This window comes from Equus przewalskii, chromosome 7 (assembly GCF_037783145.1).
Source record: "Equus przewalskii isolate Varuska chromosome 7, EquPr2, whole genome shotgun sequence".
In the NCBI taxonomy this organism is placed as follows: domain Eukaryota; kingdom Metazoa; phylum Chordata; class Mammalia; order Perissodactyla; family Equidae; genus Equus; species Equus przewalskii.
The window spans coordinates 47,619,339-47,632,037 of NC_091837.1; the positions used below are offsets into that span (position 1 = coordinate 47,619,339).

General features: G+C 38.3%; 1 protein-coding gene and 1 pseudogene across 7 annotated transcripts in view; both read right to left on the bottom strand.

Moving 5' to 3' along the window:
- The window catches only part of OSBPL1A (oxysterol binding protein like 1A), a 114,218-nt gene extending 107,604 nt beyond the window's left edge, over positions 1 to 6,614 (bottom strand). The window contains exon 1 of one of the 7 annotated variants that reach the window (XM_070629827.1): positions 6,091 to 6,614. The gene's annotated coding sequence lies outside the window, so the exon portion shown is untranslated. Of the gene's footprint in view, positions 1 to 5,808; positions 6,054 to 6,090 lie in introns of those variants that run through there. The other 6 variants (XM_008533035.2, XM_008533034.2, XM_070629826.1 and 3 more) reach the window with 6 other exon arrangements.
- The window catches only part of LOC139084890 (oxysterol-binding protein-related protein 1-like), a 40,165-nt pseudogene continuing 33,958 nt past the window's right edge, over positions 6,493 to 12,699 (bottom strand).

Here is a 12,699-nt window from a genome sequence, read left to right on the forward strand (position 1 = left end):
ATTAGCTTATAGATGGCCACATCAGCTTTGAAACAAGGTGGACTGTCTTCTCTAATGGATTAATTTTCCTAATTCAAACCATGTGTGATATCATGGGGTTGTTCTTCAGCACTAAATATGGAGGCAGAATCCTGGATTTAGCTCTAAGTGTAGCCTTCTCCAGCCACATACACTTGGAGAAGCAGCTGACCCTCTCTCCAGGCCCTACTCTCCTTACCTGTAAAATGAAGGAGAACAGATCAATCATATCAATCATTTCAAATTGTGTTTTATAGAGGTGCCCTAGCACCTCATCAGTCTTATACCTTAGCTCCCAGTAAAACCTTTGAAATCAACAGACTAGATGCTCTACAATCGAAGCTGATTCTATGACTTTGGGATTTTAAACAACTAATCCATATCACAAAGTAAAATAACAAAAGTAAATGAAAAAAATATTCAAAATTAAATCGTTTCTATCATAAATAAGAAATTTTACTAAGGAGAATAATATTCACAAAATTCATTTTTAATTCAGTTGTTCAGAACCCAAACAACAAAATCTCCTTCACAGAAACATTATTATTAGTGAACTCGATTTGTCAAGTAAGCTCAAAAAGGCACAGTGTCCCAAATGTAGCAAATAATAAATAGGAAAAGGAATAGATCATATACAGCTTAGTCTCCAGCAACTGGCTGTAGCGTGTCCACGTCTCCAGCTCCCGTCCACCAGAGGACAGACACCTCCCCTGAATCTCCCTCAACCACTGGGCAGAACTTCGGTGCTTCTTGTCATTCCTATCACCACCTACTGCTTCCGTCAGTGGTTCTTTGATCCAACACCCCATGCCACAAACCACTTTTATTCTACTTCTCTGTCTCTGTATTTAGCACAAAGTCCTTTTAAGGTATTTTTCTGAAAATAAAGCATGGAAAGACCATCTTACATAAAACTGATGAGTTTATCTGAGTCTCTTAGCAACTCGTGAAGTAGACAGAAGGGGTCTGTGTTAATAATCCTGTGCCAAGGTGGAATGCGAAGCCTTGGAATAAGCTGCCCAGAGTCATATAGCAAGAAAAAGGTCACTGATACTGGAGCCTCTACCTCAGGACTCCAAATAATAGCACGTTCATATGCTACCATCTATGCTTTCTTCCTACGCCTTCCCCATACCCTCCCTGACTTTGTCATAAATTGGAACGGACAAGGAATAACAAAGATCACGAGGTGAACCTTTGAGCATCTGAAGAAAATCAGATGCAGTTTATCTGCTTTTTCCTCGTTGGTGCTGGAGTTAAGGTTCTGAGGAGAAGGAAAGAGCAAGATGGACCATGTTGAGCAAAGAGTGGAAAAATTCTCCAAGTACTGCAGAGGTAGGGGGCTGGGGAAGAGTAGAAAATTAGGAAGACAGAAGAAAAAAGTGAAGGAAGAGGGTAAGGGAATGACGATCATTCTTCTTCCACTGTGCAAAGTACCCAGGGATAGAAAAGAAGTTGTGAGGGGAAAAAACGCAAAAGGTGAGCAGCAAGGTAGGGGAAAGAAAGGGAGAGAAATGCCAAGCAGTTAAAACAAGGAAGAGTTGAGTAAGAGAAAAAAAATTGGAAGTAGTCAAAACCTTCCAAAGTTTTAGCTGTTTTAAATATTAGGAGGGCAGCAGGACTCTGCACTACATACATTAGCAGTCCTCAGCCCAGAAAGATAAGAGTCTAGGAAATATATTATTAAAGTCTGTAAAATAACCAAAGCAATAGATAAAGCTAGCAGTGAGGTATTTACTGAATTACAAAATACCAGAATTAAGAAACATACAACTTGAAATCTGGAAAAAAACAAATTTTAAACAAATTATCCACTTTCAAGAGACAGAGGATAATAAATGTATAGATACTAGGGGAAAAAATAAACTCAAAGAAAAATGATAAGAGATAACTATAAAAATTAATTTAAAAGAAAAAGATAGAATAGATAAAGTTAGATAGTTCTTTGAAAAAGAATCAAACAAAGTCTTGAGACTTTGAGTCTGATTTTAAAAAGAGCAAAATTTACTTGGAAACAGCCAAATAAATGTTAGGAAAAAGAAAATGGAAAAATGAAAAGAAACACATAATTACAGATTCAACATAAGTTTAACAAACAGTAATAAAAGATTATGAACATCTTCATAACAATAAATTTCAAAACTTAAATAGAAAGAATAAAATTCCTAGAAATATCCAACTTGTCAAAACTGACCCCAAAAGAAACCAAAAATTAAAACAGCTCTATAACCATTAAATATATCTAACTAGTGGTATAAAAAAAAAAAGAATTCACAAAGAGAAGATAGTTTTATAAGAAAGTTCCACTAAATTTTCAAGGAATAGACAATTTTAATTTTAAACAAGCTCTTCCAGAGAACAGCAAAAGAGGAAATACTTCCAAATTCATTTTATGAAGTCAGTGTAACCTTGATATTAAACTCTGATGAAGGCGGAACAAAAAAAGGAAATTACAAGCCAATCTCACTAATAAACAGATGCTAAAGTCCAAAAGAAATGAAATCGAGGAGAATGTTAAAGATAACATGTTATGACTAAATTAGGTTTATACCAGGTACACAAGGATGGTTTATCATTAGAAAAAATCTAAAAATATAATGTGTCACCTTAAACTAAAGAAAAATCTTATGATTCTCTTAATAAATGCAGAAAGAACATCTGATAAAATTCAAACCCTTTCATGATTAAAAAAATCAACAATATAAGAATGAAAGGGAACTTCATTTATCTGTTAAGTGTTATTTATTAAATATCATGCTTAACAGTGAATAATTAGAAGTTAGAAGCATGCCTTTTTTAAAAACTCAGAGATGAACATGGATTCCCACCACCTCAGCTTCTATTCAGCACTGTCCTGAAGGCCCTAGTCACTACATTAGGAACAAGAAAAATAAATAAAGGTATAATGATTGAAAGAAAAGAACAAACTGCAATTATTCACAGATTATGACTGTCTACAAAGACTGAATCACAGTCTATCTTCATTGTTTCTACTTTTTCACTTCCAATTTACTCTTCTACTCACTGCAATCTGGTTTATTCCCATGTCATGCTTCTAAAACTTTTCTCATAAAGACTCCAATGACTGCCTGGCTACCAAATCTAATAGACATGTTTCAGTTGTTATCTCAACTTCTTGGACTACTCGTCTCCCTTGGCCTCTTCTGTTCCAGACTTCTGCCTCTTTGGCTGCTTTTTCTCAGTGCATTCCACTGGCTCCCTTTCTTTCACTTATCTTTTAACATAGTATTGAATCCTTTGATTTCAAACTTTTTCAAACTATACTTCTAAGTGATTATTATTTGTTCCAACTTCGATCACCACATTTATTCAGGTGACTTCCAATACTAATGATTCCCAACTTTTTACTGGACGAGTAAGGATGACCTCATTTGAATGTCATCGTGTCCAAAGGTGAACTCATCCTCCCCTACTCCCTTTGTTCCCTACTGTAGTCACCTTCTATCCAGTGACTTATGCCATAAACCTGGAAGTCATCTATGACTCCACCTTCTTCCTTCCTCATATTTAATCTCTTATCAGCTCTTATTTATGTTGTTTATTTGTGAAGTCTCTGTATCTTTCTTTCCTTTTCCATAGTCACCAACTTGGTTCAGACTCTGATCTTCTCTCTCTTGAATTCCTGTACCTGGTCCCCTGCTTTTAGGCCTGTCCTCTAATCCGTCTCATAAAGAGCAAATCTGATTAAATCTCTCCCCTGATTAAAATCTTTCAGTGATTCTAACTGCCCAAAATAAGATTCAAACTCTTTAGTCATGTTTTACCAAATCTTTCAAGAAGACCCTGCTATTCGCCTCGCCTTGACTTGACTTTCTCGTTATTCCCCCTCACTTCTAGTCTTAATGAACTATTTGCTAGAATTCATCCCTTTCTGTTCCCTCTGGGTATGTTGGTCTTCTGTAAGAATCTTTATAGTCATCTGACTCCTGTAGTAATCTCTTAAGTTTTACAAAGACAGACTGGTATAGCAGTATCTGACAAGGTAAACATTCTGTAAATACTTAGTGAATTAAGGAAGAAATTTTACATAAATAGATACCAAATTTATGGTAGAATATTATTAAAAATGTGTAGGGATTACATCCTTAATACTCTGAAGTTAAAACGAGAGGAAAATTGTATCAGTCTATAACTCATTCAAAATTCATCAGATAAGAGTATAAGTCAGACACTGCACTCTCTATCAGGAATACAAGACAAACACAACCCCATGCAGGTTCCAGTCTTAGCACCACTGTGAGATACAAACCTTACCAGGATAGAGCCCGGGTCATATCAAGGCTAATACACACACACACGCTTCATGCTACTAACTAAAACCTTATGCATTTTTGTTCAAAAACTTGAAAAAAGTTATCAAAATGAAAACCAGCTTCATTTTACATGAACTTCATGTTTATTTAACTTATGTCCTAGCTGCTTCCAAAATTAACTGTAGCAGTATATTTTTGGACTATATATACAAAAGCTAAAAATTAAGGCATAACGTTGAATAATGTGGACCAAGGGAAAATTCCAAATTTCTAATTTTTAAAGGAATTAAAAGTTTTCCTATAATTCTCATGGAGCTGACAAACACAATCATATATTTGAATGCCAGAAATACTAATGATAAGTTTATAAAAACTTTTCAAAAGAATGTAAATGGTAAATGTCATAAATTGTACAGAGTTTAGAGTATCATGTTGCACAAGCGTTTTATCAATTATTTTATGTACAGTATTTAAAATGCACTTGAACTGCATCTATATACTACCTTGAATATTAATATAGGCATTTGCTTTTAATATGGAAAACCTAATAAGCTTTTAAATTTTCCCCCCTCCTCCAAGGCACAGAACTGAGGGTAGAGAGACTATGTGGGTAACTTTCATCATCAATTAAATTCCCTAAAATTAACCTTTAAAATGCTTCCATCTAAAGAGGAGAGACTAGAGTCATGCAATTGTGTTCATAGTGATACAAATTTCTTTATGAGCCAGGCTAGTAAAACTAGTACTGGCACAAAGGCTGAAGTAGCTCTCTAGTCTTCGCATCCAGATTAAATATCTACTCAATTGAAACCAAGATAACTTGCCAAAGTCATCAGCTTCAGGCCTGAAATCAAACACTATTTGGACCAGATATTAACTTTGGTGTGTCTTCAAATTGAAAAGAAAATTTATATTTAGATGCCCATATTCTAGCCTACACATTACTCCACCAACATGCATTTCAAACATTTTTCTCTTTTGAAAGAGATTCCTGCTAAGCAATGCTATGTCTTCAAAATGAATGCCTTCATTCTGTCTTTGAATCTAATTAAAACTAAGAAAGTTTTAATAGCTTTAATAACTCTCAAAAGCTGTACTAAGGTGTTCCCTGGCATCTTCCCCTCCTTACTACCCTCTCTCCAAATCCAGAAAAAACCAGCACGACAGAAAACACAAAACAACTAGCCACATGCTCTGAACGCTAGGGAACGTGATTCTCCACTGGTTTAGGCTACAAAGAAAGTCTATGAGTAATCAAAAATCCTTAATCAAAACAAAGTTAAAAGCCAGCTCCCCTCTCCTCAACCCCAGTATAATTTCCCTTTCTCTCCTCAATCAACTCATGCATTTCTCTTCCTTTTCTTGGAATTTTAGCGGTCTCTGAACAGCGGATGGTAAGTTCATCTCAATGTCAGCCACGGCAGAGACATGCAAAAAATCACTAACTTGGAAGGTTATTTAGGACAATAATGTCTTTCACCGCCTTACTCCTCCCACTCGGCCCCACTTGACCTACTACCAAAATTTAGCCGAAAAATCGGTCCACGGGCTTTTCACCCAGCGATGAAACAGAGGCGGCAGGAAGACCCCGCGCCGGGCAGGCAGAGCAGAGTCCCCCAGTTTCTCGCCCCCTCCCCGCACGCCCGCGGCTGCACTCCGCTCCGCTCCCTTCGTTGAACTCTGCTTGGATCCGCTCACATCCCTAGACCGAGTCTGGCCGCCCTCCCCGTCGCTCCGCGGCGTCCTCTGCCGCCCGAGGCTGACCCGCAGAGCCCCAAGCGGGCGCACCCCCACCCACCTGGGCCGGGTCCCGGGATCGCCGCCGCCGCGCTCCACCCGCGCTCCTAGGCGAGCTCCAGCACGAATGAGCTCGGCCTGGCCCTCCGCCTCTTCTCCAGCCTGCCCGAGGCGCGACCCAGGGCGGTACCACAAGGTCTCCCCGAGTCACCTTCGCGGGGGCTGCCCCCGCTCCGGCGGGGTCGAGCAGGTCTGCGGCCCAGGTCGCCGGCGCCCGCGCTGCCGGAGCTCCGCGCGGCGTCCCCGGCGCTCGGCCGCAGAGCCGCCTCCAGGGCCGGCCGGGCGGAGTGCGAGCGGCGCGGCGAATGGCCTGCCGCAGGCGGCTCCGGCTGCCGCTGTCGTCGTCCAGTCCCTCCTCCCCGCTCCCCCACCCCCACCCCCGCGTCGCCCGCTCTGCTGAGGCTCAGGTAGGGACCCGCCGGGGCGGCGAGAGCCTGCGCACGGCCTCTCCGAGCGGACCCCCGGCCCGGGATTTTCGGGCAAGGAAATCAGGAAAGGGCTCTTCGGAAGCCCCGCGAGGTCCTCGAGCGGGCTGCGTGCTCAGCCCTCTCCGGGAGAAGGCTGCCCTGCCAACTTTTAAACGGCCAGCCCGCAGAGGAAGCCTCTCTTCTGGACTCTTCCACCTCGAAGATAACTGACACTTACTTAGGCTTACACTGAAGAGTTAATGTTTCCAATACCAAAACAAAGATTGGGGTAGTCTTCACATATTTATTTTTTATACACTTTCTGGGCTACATTGGAGCAATGAGGAAAACAACAATATTAATCCTGCTAATGTGAAGCCTGTTTATATGAAATAGGTGGTTTCTTATTCCAGCCAGGCTTCAAGGGTAGACAAAGGCTCAGAGGACAAGAAAATCCACCACATAAATACATACTACACCTAAGTGGGATGTTCAGCCTAATGAAATTTCTGGTTAACTATGAGGCTCCAGTGGGGAAAAAAAAATAACTTTTTGTTACAATAGTAGTTTTAAACCTTTCTGAAGTGTATAAATCTGTCCTGAGACTGTAAGAAACAGAGTAATACTGGACAAAATTGAATATTTCTTTGACAAGATCCTAGGGTACTTTTAAGTTCACCAGTCCAACAGTGGTGGCTGTATTTGCACTAAGATGTAAAATATGTAAAAAATGATGAGGCCATACTCGGAAAAATTGGAATTAATGTTAGTGAGGTTTCAACGTGTCTTTGAAAGTTCAGTTTGCTTTCTTTTTCATTCTAAATTGATCATTAAATATTATATTTCGAAGTCACATTTGGCACTAAAAGGGGGAGCCCTTGCTACAGGATCTTTCTCCACAGGCTCTGAATATTAGAGAATGAATTCAGTTTACAAAACTAGTACTAGGCAGCAAAACAAAACAATGAACAAGTCTACTTTGTTTTAGAAGGCAATTTACAGAGCACCTAAAATGTGCCAGGCACTATACTGAGGAACTTCACATAAAATAACTCATTTGTATTCTCATTCGCAGATTTAGAAATGGAATTCCCAAACATAGATTAATTTGCTCAAGGTTGAGCAGAGTTTAGATCCTGAGTGGTCTGACCCTGAAGCTTGTACATTCATCATTCATTCAAATATTCATTAACTGTCTACTACATGCCAAGTACTATGCTAGACACAGATGCTACAAAAATAACTAAGATACAGTTGCTTACTTAAGGGGCTCCAGTTTGGTAAATAATATAATCAGACAAGTAAATATATAATGATACAATGTGATAAGTGCTACAATAGCAAGGAACTAACTCATGGAACAGGAGGGACATCTAACCCAGTTTTGAAGGGTGGAACCTGGGATTAGGAAACAGTGGCAGTCATTCAATTGAGAAATCCTGAGATCTTTAACTGATAGAGTGTCAATGGGGAATTTGTGTATTGGGTGGGGACAGAGGAAGTGAGGGGAGATAGACAACTGCAACATCCGAAGTAAAAAGGACAGGACTTGATTAAGAGTGGGGATTAGGAAGAAGGATGAACCAAAGGCAGCTCCCACGTTTCTGGCTTGAGTTACTGAATAGGTGGTAGTTCTATCTTTGAGTTGAATTGATAACTCAGTTTTAGACACATTGGTTTTCAAATGCCTCTGATATAAGCATATGTAAATGTTCAAAAGGCAGCTGGATATACTGGTTCATAGCTAAGGAGAGATCTAAGGTGCAGATATCTGAATCATCATGGATTTCTGGTTCAAAGAGTAGATGAGATCATCCAGGGAGAATGCTGAGTGAGAAGGCCACCGAGAGAAACCTAGGGAATACTAACATTCAAGGCACAGGCAAAGAAAAGATCTTTACAAGAAGACTGAGAAGGAGCTGCTATAAAGGAAAGAGAAGTCAGAAGAGGTAGGCACCATGGAAATCACAGAGAAGAATTCCAAAAGGCAAGATGTAGTCAAATGCCAGATCCTTCAAAGGGCAAGCAACTTCATTTAAAGGCGACCTCTGATTTAGCAATAAGGAAATATGTATTCACAAGAATGGTTTCAGTGGACTAGCTGAGGAATAAAGATGTAGAAACAGAAAGTATCACATTTTTAAAAATGGAATTGGAAAGGGATATAGGGAGATAGAAGCTATAAAGGAGTAGAGAATTCAAAAGAAGAGAGGAGCTGTTATTGACGCAGGATAGGAGAGAGATGCCTCCAACAAAATGAAAGAATAAAGATAACAATTGGGGTGAGGGAGTGGTAGGGAGTTGATAACATATACAACGACTGCCTAGTGTTTAACCAAGAATTTTGCTCACAGTAGGAGATAAGGAAACTGTAGAGGTGAACGAGTTAAAGACAGGTGAAGGCCTGAATGATAGAAACATTAGGAAATGAAAGAGATTAGGGACACGAAATGATTAAAGGACTCTGAACAGCACAGGAAGCTAAATAAATATTAGAGACCATGACTTTATAGAGTTACAATCCCACATGAGGGTATGATTTGTCTCCAAAGACATCAGCATCTGGTCCAGAATAGCAGTACCCTTTGGTTGATTCCAGTTACAAGTTTGAATCTTTCCATTATACCATAAACTTAAGCATCACTATCATCCCAATCATCCATTTGGATTATAGCTCTTTAGCAGTCAGGAGATTTAACATGGAAGTATAAAATATTTTGTAAATGAGCTTACACTTATCTTAAATAGGCAAGTTCCTACCTTGGAAAAACTGGTTTGACTAATATCAAGGGGACCTCAATAATACAGAGAACAAGAAGGGCACCAATGATGGCTTCTGTGTGACACTTTAACCACTTCTGATACCACCCTCTGGTGAGGAAAACTACAGAAAAAATAATTCATGAAACCAGTTTCTAGTCTTTTGAATGGAACTCCCAAACAACGTTAAAGAAAAATCACAACATTCCCATTCTATATTCCCAAAGTACAGCACCCTAAAAACATCTAGTAAATTTCCCTTTAGTAGGTCAATCACAAATGTTGCAGCTTACTTTACATACTGCAGATTTTTTCAACATAAGTACTGTTATTTACAAGTAAAATATGCCTACATGATGCCTCATTTATGTAGAGGTCATATGGAAACCTTAACTATCTGGGTCTGGGTCGGCCCCATAGCCGAGTGGTTAAGTTCGCGCGCTCCGCTTCAGCAGCCCAGGGTTTTGCCGGTTCGGATCCTGGGCGTGGACATGGCACTGCATGTTAGGCCATGTTGAGGCGGCGTCCCACATGCCACAACTAGAAAGACCCACAACTAAAATATACAACTATGTACTGGGGGGATTTGGAGAGAAAAAGCAGAAAAAAAAAAGATTGGCAACAGTTGTTACCCCAGGTGCCAATCTTTAAAAAAAAAATATCTGGGTCATATCAGAGCATCCCCAAATAAGCAAAGAACACCCACACACCACAGAAACAGAAGGTCCCAAATCCAGGAACTATGGCCTGTGGTCACTGTAAACCCCTAAGTTTCTCATACAGAGCCAGCTTATTCTTACTGTGGACATAATTTCACCAAGTTTGGTTATCTGGTTTTCTTTTTAATACACAGGAGATTAGGAAGAGTAAATCAGAAAGGATCAGTATCCCACTGCTAGGCACACAGTTGATCTAAAAATTAAGAGGGAGAATTTTTTAAAACCCAAAAGAAGCAAAAAAGAATTCAAAAAGCACTAGCAGGGCTGGGCCATTTAGTCAAAAAATGCAGAGTCCTATGAACATTATCCCCCGAAGGCATCTCTGTATTAAGGCATTGAGTAATTATGAACACACAAAAGGACAATCCTGAGGCACCTAGAAAAGATAAAATTAAGTTTAAAATTTTAGCTTAAGAAGTAAATTTGTAATATTTAGAATAACTGTCATCAAAACAGATTAGAATAAAACCAGTTTTGCTGCCGTGGGAGCTGGGGTCACTTTCATTTAGTGGGTCCTTATTTGTGCCAGGTACCATACAAGGTGTTGTGCCCATACGGTCTCATTTACTCTTCAAAACTCTCTTTTTCGGTTGGTCACTACTTTAAAAAGGAGACTGTATTTTAAAACTGAGGCGAACAGAGATTAAATAGCAGAGACAGGAATCAGACCTAGGTCTATGTGAGTTCAAAGCTTATGATTGCTCTTTTGATGAAATTTCCAGATAATAGAAATATAATTTATGATGGCAGATAAATAAGGCATTATAGTATGTAATTATTCTGCTCTGACCTCAATTAAGCTATTAAATTCCTATGCTGTAATTCTTAGCCATTTGAAAGACTAGCTTCAATGATGCCATTTATCTTTTAAATATTTTTAGGCCTTCACTGTCTATAATCACATTTCTCAGAAGGAAATCCATGGACTCTACTGAGAGCCTCACAGAGTTGATATTTCACAGAATTACTGAAAAGGAATCTTAAAGACACTCTAAAACTTTGAAGCAATAAGTGCCATTTACTAAACAAATACTGTGTGCCAGGTAATATGCTAATATGCACTATATACATATTATTCAACTGTATACATTTAATCCCCATACCCAACACTGAGGTGTTTATATATTTTCACGTTACTTGAAACCTGCCGAAGGTCCCACAATTGGTTAAGGAGAAGAATGCCATTTAAGAGGCCCACTAGACTTTCAGACTAGTGCTCCTGACGATGTTCTATATGGTCTCCCTTATTTGAGAGATGAAGATATCAGGATTCAGAGAACCTAAATAGCCCATCATCACTTAAATAGTAAGTAATAAGGATGGAACAACACAATCATTCCACACAAGAAATTTTCTTTAGATAACAACACCTCTCCCAAAATGAGATAAATCCAATGTCAAAAACACAAAAGCTCCAAGATACCATCACAGAAAAGAGGTCACAAGTGTAAATTGGAGAGCATTCTACAAGAATAACTGTTTACTTTTCCTCAGGGCTTACTATTTGTCAGGAGCCATGCTAAATATTTTGCCTACATTGTCTTGTTTAATCCTCATGACAAATTTAAAAGGCTAAAAGAGGTTACGTAGTCAAAACTTCATGCTAACACTCTTGCACATCAAGATTTTCACAGAGAGATGATTACCTAGGCTATTTTTTAAGCAAATAGTTTAAAAACTAGCATAGTTGGATTCTCTAGAAATTAAATTACTTCTACTCTCCTGTTCGCCTTAAAACTATACATCGCTAAAACAAAAAAGCTATTAATACATCCATCAGGTACCACATAAAAGATGTGAATGAAATTTAATTTTACAGGGTACTAAATACTACACAAATCCCATGACATCATAATTTGTTCAATTCAAAAATGTTCTGCAATGCTATCATCCTATTTAGATATTTTTAGATCACTAAATCATTCCTCATTTAAATAAGCTAGACTATGAAATCTGCAGACCACCAAAAACAGAAATGCTGAGAAGAAATATTTTCAAACAGCATTAGAAGAATCAATCATTTAAAATGTTTGATGAACAACTGTTTTTCTGCGACAGTTAGAATTCTGTTAAAAGGCTTTCTGTAAGTTTGTTTTAAATGAATTCAGATTACTATTTACATATTTTTTATTATTCTCCAAATAGAATAATATATGGAATTTGTGGTTTACATAACAAATATAGCATTTAAAAAATTTTGTATGAATTCACAAGGATTCCATTCTAATCATGTGAAAATACAATTTTAGATCTTTACCTATCAGATAAACATATATGAAACCATTTTCATCTATCTGGTTTTACCAAAACCTGATCTCTAACCAAGAGGTAGAAATAAATTATAACAAGAATGATAAACTTGGTGTCTTAATCTAAAAAATTGAAGATTAAACATATATATAGAAAGCTACTTGGCTTACATTAAAATCACAAAAACGGGGAAAAAATCCATAAAAAAAGAGAAATCCTAGCTTAGGCAGCCAAAACACATCTTTATAACTTTTCAGTCCTTAGAAAAAGAATTCCTAATGGATAAGCATACCACTCATACTCATATTTGGAAAAGCAAATGGCAAATTTTTGAATGGGAGAGAGCAAGGGGAAAAGAGCACAAATATTTAGTCCATTGAGCTGGGTTCACATAGTAAGTATGATAGGACTTTATTTTCCAAATACAAGTATTACATATTTTTCATATAAAGACCTTCAGTTTCTAGAATATTT